Source organism: Chiloscyllium plagiosum, chromosome 45 (genome assembly GCF_004010195.1).
Source record: "Chiloscyllium plagiosum isolate BGI_BamShark_2017 chromosome 45, ASM401019v2, whole genome shotgun sequence".
Lineage (NCBI taxonomy): Eukaryota > Metazoa > Chordata > Chondrichthyes > Orectolobiformes > Hemiscylliidae > Chiloscyllium > Chiloscyllium plagiosum.
This window is the reverse complement of record NC_057754.1, coordinates 9,072,965-9,082,660: the sequence shown is the minus strand read 5'-3', so window position 1 is coordinate 9,082,660 and position 9,696 is coordinate 9,072,965.

The following is a 9,696-nucleotide window of genomic DNA, read 5'->3' as shown; positions in this document are numbered from 1 at the left end:
AAAAGGCGTCGGGATGGGTATATGAATAGGAAGAGTTTAGAGGGATATGAGCCAAGTGCTGGGAAATGGGACTACATTAGGTTAGGTTATCTGGGTCAGCATGGATGAGTTGGACCGAAGGGTCTGTTTCCGTGCTGTACTTCTCTATGACTCTACTTCTATGCAGAGCCTCAGTTGATGTTTTCTGTTTTAAAAAATCACACAACACCATGTTAGAGTCCAACAGGTTTATTTGGAAGCGCTAGCTTTTGGAGCGCTGCTCCTTCATCACCTACCTGACGAAGGAGCAGCACTCCGAAAGCTAGTGCATCCAAATAAATCTGTTGGACTCTAACATAGTGTTGTGTGATTTTTAACTTTGTACACCCCAGTCCAACACCGGCACCTCCGAATCTTTTCTCCTTCTTCGTCATTCAATTGTTAAAGGAACCAAAAAGGATGTGGTGATTCCTCTCTAGAAACAAGCTCCTTCTAACACACCATCAATATGCAATCACTTACAGGTGATTACGGACAGAGTGGAGGTACAGGACCTAGATATTAGTGACACATAGGAAAAGTGAGAATTCAAAAGGTATTAAGGAAGCAACAGAGGGAGAGAAGAACAAGGTACGGTTTTATGTTTGAGAAAGAGGTGTATGGACTGACGCCACACAAATGGAGTGAAGCAGAAGTTCAAAATGCAACTTCAGTGACGTAACACAGCGGCCTCTACATGGACTCAAACATCCGGTTTACAATAAATTTACAAAGGATGGAGCACGAAGGCCAGCTTCATTGGTGCATTAATAAGAAAGGTTTGTAGATAATTGAAAACAATCTGTGGAGAATCCATTGTTAGGATTGATGAAACAGGAGAGTTTTAAAAATTTGTTGCTATTTTGCAAGGCTTGCCTGAGTCAAACGACACAATGTAGTCATTCAGAGGTTAGTTGACAATAAAACTTTAATGGGAGTCCTACATTTTCTGATAGATTTGGAGAAGCATTTCCTGAAATTGCATTTTTAAAAGTCTCTCTCTAATCTCCCAAAATGATTTCTGACAGCTCTCCTCACCTTTGAGACTTACATTCCACTTAACTGATCCTATTCCCACTAAGCTTACTCTCATTTGTATGCCAGAAAATACAATTTACAGCAAAAGTAGGCCATATGGGCCTCCCAAACCTGCCTTGCCATGGATAATATCATGGCTAATCTGATAGTGGTCTCAGCTTTACTTCCTGTGTGGCCAAACTCCAAACTCCTGAAGAAGGGCTTATGCCCGAAACGTCGATTCTCCTGCTCCTCGGATGCTGCCTGGCCTGCTGTGTTTCTCCAGCACCACATTTTTCAACTCTGGTACTCCAGCATCTGCAGTCCTCACTTTCTCCTGGCCAAACTCCACCCCTAACTTCATTTACAAGCTTGTGAAGGACACCACAATTGTAGGTTGGATCACAAACAGTGACGAGGCAGAATACAGGAAAGAGATTGAGTGCTTAGTGACACGGCGTAAAGACAATTTCTCTATCAACATCAGCAAAATGAAGGAACTGCTCATTGACTTCAGGAAGTGGAGTGGAGGGCATGCCCCTGTTTGCATGAGGCGAGGTGATGTTTGAGTGCATCAAGTTCCTGGGAGTGACGATCACCAACAGTCTGTCCTGTGTAGATGCAACAACAACATCTCTCTTTCCTCAGGAGGCTAAGGAAATTCAGCATGTCAACGAGGACTCTTACCAATTCGACAGTTGTATCATAGAAAGCATCCTGTCTGGATGCATCATAGCTTGGTATGGCAACTGCTCTTCCCAGTCTATCATGCAAGCCAGCCTTCCATCCATCAACTTCACCTATATATTACCCAAGGCCTTAGGAAACCAACAAACATAAGCAAAGACCCCTCCCACCCCGGTTATACTCTCTCCCAACCCCTTACATTGGGCAGAAGATATAAAAGTTTGAATACACTTACAAACAAATTCAAGTATAGTTTCTTCCCTGTTATCAGACTTTTGAATGGATCTCTCAGATGTTAATTCTGATCTCTCTCTGTACATCTTCTCTGTGGCTGTAACACTGTATTCTGTTCTGCTACCCTCATGCACTTCATATGGTATATTCTGCCTGTTTAGAATATAAACCAATACTTTACACTGTATTGTGGTACATGACAATCTGTCAATCAACCAATGTCTGCTCCCTATAAACCTTTGACTAATCAAAGATCTACCTAGTTCTGTATTGAACATTTTAAATGACCCTGCCTTCATTAATTTTTGGGAAATGGAGTTCCACACACTCATGATCCTCTGAGGGAAAAAAATTCCCATCTCCATCTTAAATAGGACACTCTTTAGTTTTGAACCATGTCTCCTTAGTCCTATTGTTTCTGACAAGGGGAAATATCATTTCAGCATCCACCTTGCCAGTCCCTCAACTTCTTGTGTCTCAGTAAGATCACCTCTCCCTCACTAAAATCTAAATGGATATATATTTAACCTGACCATCCTTTCCTCATAAGATAACCTCTTCATTCCAGGAGCAAGTTTTGTGAACCTACTGAGTTGTTTCGAGTGCACTTATGTAAGTAAACCAAAACTGTGCATAGTGGGTCCAGATCTCAACAATGCTCTATACAACTGTAACAGAGATTGCCTATCATTCCCCTGGAACTAAATTACTTCATTGACCTCTCTATCCACTTGCTGTACCTGCATGCCTTTCTGTGATACATCTATCAGGACACCCAGATCTGCCTGTACCACAGAGTTCTGTAATCTCTCTTCACTGAAATAGTAAACTGTGATTCTTTTCTTCATGCCAAAGAGGATACAGGCAGACTTTCATATCTGCCACTTTTTACTGTACATTCCCAACCTATCTGAACTCCATTAATCTCTTTACAGCTTACTTTCCATTAGCAAGCAATCCATTGATCCCTTTATCTATATCGTTGATATGGAAAAGGTTGAGGCCCCAGCAGTGATCCCTGCGCGACTCCAACAGCTTCTTACAGTTGGGATCTCCTTGTGTTCTGTTCAATCAAGGTGTTAGATAATAGGTGGCTCAGTGGGTTAGCACTGCTGCCTCACAGCACCAGGGTCCCAGGTTCGATTATAGCCTTGGGTGACCGTCTGTGTGGAGTTTGCACATTCTCCCCATGTCTGCGTGGGTTTACCTCCGGTTTCCTCCCACAGTCCAAAAAATGTGTAAGTTAGGTGAATTGGCCAGGCCCATAGTGTTAGGTGCATCAGTCAGAGGGAAATGGGTCTGGGTGGATTACTCTTCGGAGGGTCGGAGTGGACTGGTTGGGCCGAAGGGCCTGTTTCCACACTGCTGGGAATCTAATGTCCTGTGTACAGCTGTAACATGACCTCCAAACTCCTATACTCAATGCGCTGACTGATAAATAGTCACAGTGGTGACAAATTATCATTAGCTGCATCACAGTTTGTGTCATAATGTATTGGGTGGCACAGTGGTCAGCACTGCTGCCTCCCAGCGCTGGAAACCCAGGTTCAATTCCCGCCTCAGGTGACTGTCTGTGTGGAGTTTGCACATTCTGCGTGGGTTTCCTCCCACAGTCCAAAACATGTGCAGGTTAGGTGAATTGGCCACGCTAAATTGCCCGTAGAGTTAGGTGAAGGAGTAAATTTAGTGGAATGGGTCTGGATGGGTTGCGCTTCGGTGGGCAGTGTGGACTTGTTGGGCCGAAGGGCCTGTTTCCACACTGTAAGTAATCTAAGCTAAACATAAGAACTAGGAGTAGGCCATCTGGCCCTTTGAACCTGCTCCGCCATTCAATAAGATCATGGCTGATATTTTTGTGGCCTCAGCTCCACTTACCCACCCTCTCACCGTAACCCTTAATTCCTTTACTGTTCAAAGAATGATCAATCTTAGCTTTAAAAAACATTTGCTGAGGAAGCTTCAACCACTTCACTGGGCAGGGAATTCCACAGATAGGTGAAGAAGTTCCTCCTTAATTCAGTCTTAAATCTGCTTCCCTCTAATTTTGAGGCTATGCCCTCTCGTCCTAGTTTCACCCACCAGTGGAAACATCCTCTCTACTTTTGTCTTATCTATTCCCTTCATAACTGTATATATTTTTATAAGTTCCCACCAGCTTCCCCCCCCCCCCCCCCCTCAATTAGGGAGATCAAAACTCACTAGCACCCTACACAGCTGCAACATAACCTCTCTGCGTTTAAATTCTATCCATTTAGCAATGAAGGACAAAATTCCATTTGCCTTCTTAATTACCTGTTGCAACTGCAAACCAATCTTATGTGATTCATAGACAAGGACACCCAGGTCCCTCTGCACAACAGCATGCTGCAATTTATTACCATTCAGTAATAGTCTTTTTTACTGTTACAGTATTCCTACCGAAATGGATAACTTCACATTTATTAACATCATATTCCATCTGCCAGACCTTTGCCCACTCATTTAAACTATCTATGTCCCTTTGTAAAGTTTCACAGTCCTCTGTACATTTTGCTCTACCACTCATCTTAGTGTCATCCACAAACTTTGACACACACTACATGTGGTCCCCAATTGCAAATAATCTATGTACATTATGAATGATTGCAGCCCCACCACTGATTCCTGAGGCAGACCACTAGTCACTGATTGCCAACCAGAATAACATTCATTTATTCCCCCACTTTGCTTCCTGTTGGTTAACCAATCTTCTATCCATGCTAATTCATTGCCTGTAACATCTTGCGTCTTTATCTTATCCAGCAGCCTTTTGTGTGGCACCTTGTCGAATGCCTTTTGGAAATCTAGATATACCATATTTACTGGGTCCCTGTTGTCCACAGTTTTTTGTAACATCTTCATAGAATTCCGAAATGATAGTGAAGCATGACCTTGCCTTTCATGAACCCATGCTTCATCTGCCCAACAGGTCAATTTCTGTCTAAACACCTTGCTATTTCTTTCTTCTTAAGATTCAAGCATTCTTCCCACTCCAGAAGTTAAGCTAACTGGTCTATAATTCCCCAACTTTTGTCCAGTCTACTTTAGCCAAAACCTCCCTCATCCTATTGTAGTCTCACTTGTTTAAGCACAGGACCCTGGTATTGGATTTTATCTTTGCACTTTTTCTGTATTCTAAATTCAACCATACTCTGATCGCTCCTTCCAAGAGGATCCCTAACTATGACATCATTAATTATTCCTGTCTCATTACACAGGACCAGATCGAGGATAGCTTGTTCCCTTGTTGGTTCCATTACATACTGTTCAAGAAAACTATTGTGGATACATTCAATGAACACCTCCTCAAGGCTACCCTGACTGATCTGTTCGACCAATCAAAATGTAGCTTAAAATCCTCCATGATATTTGCTGTACTGTTTTTACAGACATTAGTTATTTGTCCACCCCAATGTAATATTATTTGGTAGCCCATAAACTATAAAAATCAGTGACTATTTTTTCTTAGAATTTCCCACCCAAATGGATTAAAACTTATTCTCCATAGAACCTACCATCTCTCACCACCATGATGTCGTCTTTAAATAAAGACTCCCTGTCTGTCTTTCGAGCAGTTTGATACCCCTGGATATTTAACTCCAAGTTGTGACCATCCTGCAACCATGACTCTGCAATAGCTACTAAATCATATTCATTTCCAATTATTTGTGCCGTTAACTCATCGACCTTGTTATAAATGCTTCAAGCAATCAGGTAAAGTGCTCTTTATGCTAGTTTTTGTACTCTCTTTATGAATTCTAACATCTCCATTAATGATATCTTCTGCATTATCCTTCCTTTCTACTTCTTTCATAGTCTACCATGTAGTTAAACCTCCTGCACACATACTAACCTGCTGCTTTCCTTTTTATTTACCATGAACTGGGGTGGAAATAGTTAAAAATCTCACAACACCTGGTTATAGTCCAAAAGGTTTGTCTGAAAGTTAAAAAGTGGTATTGGAAAAGCACAGCAAGTCAGGCAGCATCTGAGGAGCAGGAGAATTGACCTAAGCACTTCATCAGGAACGTAGTTGGGAGGTTGAGAGATAGATAGGAGAGGGTGGGACTGGGGAAAAGATGTCTTGGAAGGTAGTTGGTAGATGCAGGTGTGTTTATTTGGAAATACAATCTTCTGGAGCACTGGCTCCTTCTGCTCCTTTGTCAGGTAGCTTGTGGAGCAGCATCATAGGACACACTTTACAGAGAAAGATCAAAATGTCATACAACTGGTACGATGTATTGAACAAAATTATATTGATGTTAAGTCTTTCATCACTTAGAATAGGGTTGCAGATTTCAATTGCTTAATATATAAATCTCAGAACTTCTTTTGAGTCACATTCCTGAGATAACTTAAGGTTTAATAAGAAAAAAAGTGACACCTCAGCTCACACATTGCATTGAAGGTGTGGAGTTAGAATCGGTCTGTATCCCAACCTTGAGTCAGACTAGCTCTACTTCCAAAGTATGAATTGATAAAATGTCACATGGATTGAGTGCCTCCAGATTGTGTGCTTTTTGAACAAAGTAAATTTATCTGCAAATACAAATTCGCCCTATCGACTTGTGTGTACGTATGCTTGCGTGAGTGTGAAGGAGTGAGAGAATGAGAGTGTATGAAGACATTGTTGTAGGATGGTCACAACTGAGAGTTAAATATCCTGGGGCAGCAGACTATTTGAAAGGACAGGGAGGTAAGGGAAGTGGTGTACCTCTGATATTTAAGGATGACATCAGAAATGATATAGGTTGTATGGAGAATAAGGTTGAATCCATTTGGGTGGAAATTAGAAATTCTAAGTCTCTGATAGGTGTAGACTAAAAGAGCACCAAATAATAATATCACATTGGGGCGGGCAATAAACAAACAACTAATGCCTGTAAAAATGGTATAGCAATTATTTACCACCATACTTCCTGTCACTTGCCCCTTTCCTTGCTCCCAACTCACTAGTTTAAAGTCCTAGTGACTACCCTAATAATCCTTTTCACTAGAACAAAAGTTCCAGATCGGTTCAGGCGGAGACTATCCCATTGGTACAGATCCCTCCCATTCCAAAACAGCCCATGAAATGGAACCCCTCTTCCCCACACCACGAGTTTATTTCCCTAATTTTCTTATCCCTAAACCAATTTACACATGGCTCAGGTAGTAATCCAGAGTTTATAATCCTTGAGGACCTGTTCCTTAATTTTGTTCCTAGTGCTTGATAATCCCCAAAGAGATCATCCTTCCTCACCTTGCCTATACTGTTTGTCCCAGTGTCGACCACAATAACTGGATCCTCGGCCTCCCACCCCAATAACCTTTCAAGTCAGTCAGAGATGTCCTGCACCCAGGCAACATATCATGAAGGACTCACAATCCTGCATACATAGGATACTATCTATCTCCTAATTACAGAGTCCCCTAAAACTACCGCTTGTCCTTTTGCTCTCCCCTCTTGAATGGCCTCTTGCACCATGGTGCCGTGGTCAGCTGTATCACTCCTCCCCACCCACAGCCCTTTTCCTCAGCCACACAGGCACCCAGTACCTCATACATGTTGTACAAGGTCAACAGCACAGATTCCTCCATTCCTGAACTCAGGATCCCTCCAATCTGCCTCATTTGCAGTCAACACTGTGCTTCCCTGATCACTATTGAATTTGAAGTACTTAATCTACCAGACGTGACCAACTCCTGAAACAAAGAGTCCAGGTCCTTCTCCCCCTCCCAGATGTGCCACAGTACTTGAAGCTCAGATTCCAGATCATCAATTTTGAGCCAGAGTTCCTCCAGCGACCAACACTTGCTGCAGATGTGATCGCTGCAGTTCGCAATGGGACCGGCCAGTGCCCACATCATACAGCTGCATCGTACTTTTTCCTGTGAATAAATAATATATCCATTGCTTGTTGCCTTGTCGACTCTGAATATTGAACCTGTACTTTCACATACCAGACAAATCAAGCTCACAACAACATATTGAATTCCAGAGACTTTATTAACAGCACTTCAGGAATACTGACAGAGGACAGTTACCCGATTTGTAAAGGATATTACTCTATCCCCCACTTACAGAGTCCCCTATAGCCTATTCAGAGTCTTTAGTATTATAATAGAGGATAGTTAATAAGTCCAGAGGACAGAACTAATTCTGGGGTTAACTGATTATTACTGAAAGTATGCCCAAGCTGTAAATGATTTCATTGTCTTCCGTATGTGCTCTCATGCCTGAGTCCAATGTGGGACCAGACTGGACATTCACAGAACTGATAGTTCACATTGTTGTAGCTGGTTCCGAGGAACCTCTGCAGTGTTGTGTGGTTTCCTGAGCTCCCTGTTTTGTTTTTACTGTACTGCTGCCCATTGAAGGACCTCTTGGGATTCTGTAATCGGCCACATAGGTGACATAGCCTGGTTATTTAAGTTGAATCATTTGGAGAGTAGCCTCCATGCTATAGAACCTAACACAATAGAAAACCTCTCTGTTCAAGATTTTGTCCTGCCATCAAATTCTTTTGATGGGACAGTCTTCATCTGAATCATGTGAGGACGAGAGTCCCAGCTGATTGCATAACTAGGGTTATAGACAGGCCTTTAAACTATATGGTGATGAGGGTTGGGTATGCTTCAAATTAAAGGAGATAAGAGTGCAGGTTAGTAATGTGGCAGATGGTTAACAGACACAAAAAGGTGAGGAACAGAACAGGAGAATGTCTTTGAGCACAAAGAAATTATAAAAAAGTAGGGAAATCTATCAGCAGAACAAACTTAAAAGCTTTGTATCTAAATGCACAAAGCATGTGAAACAATGGCGCAAGACAAAAGGATACAAATTTTGTAGCAATTACTGAGACATGGTTACAAGGAGACCAGGTCTGGGAATTGAATATCTAAGGGTATTCAGCATATCGGAAAAATAGACTGAAAGGAAAAGGAGATGGTGTAGCTTTACTGATGAAGGAAGGGATCAGTGCTGTAATGAGAAATGATATAAGCACAGGAGATCGAGATGTGGAATAAGTCTGAGCTATAAGAATATAAAAAATAGCAAAGAGAAGTAGTCCTTGGGAGGAGTAAGCTATAGGTCCCCAAACAGTACTGTAGTTCCACAGTGAAATATTAGAGGCTTGGAAGAAAGGTATGGCAATAATCATGGGTAATTTTAACATGCATATAGATTGAAAGAATCAAATTGGCAAGAGTAACCTGGAGGCAGAGGTCATTGGATGTATTAGAAATTATTTCTTGGAGCAGTATATTGTGGCACCAACCAGGGATCAGGCTACTCTGGATTTGGTATTGTGTAATGAGGAGAGATTAATTGATGACATCATGGTTAAGGATTCTCTAGGGTAATCCTGGGCATTTTATGGCCAGCGGGCCATATGCGGCTCTTTGGTCGTTCCTGTCCGACCCGCATGAGGTCAATCTTAAATTAGAACATAAATGAAAAAGTATTTACGCTATGCATGGAATACAACTGTGTTGCTTTTGTTTTGAAAAGGATGCTTTTTTTATTTGCGTATGGACGCACATGCATGAACAGCTAAAAGTGATGCTTGGTGGCTAGCCCTCAAAATGTCAGCTCACGCCAAAAAAAGGAACGTCGATACGGAATGCCGCGTTTTTAACAAGACATGGACTGCGAGATATTTATTTACAGAAATCGGAGATAAAGCCGTGTGTTTGGTTTGTGGTGCACAGGTCACTGTGTTCAAGGATAATAATTTG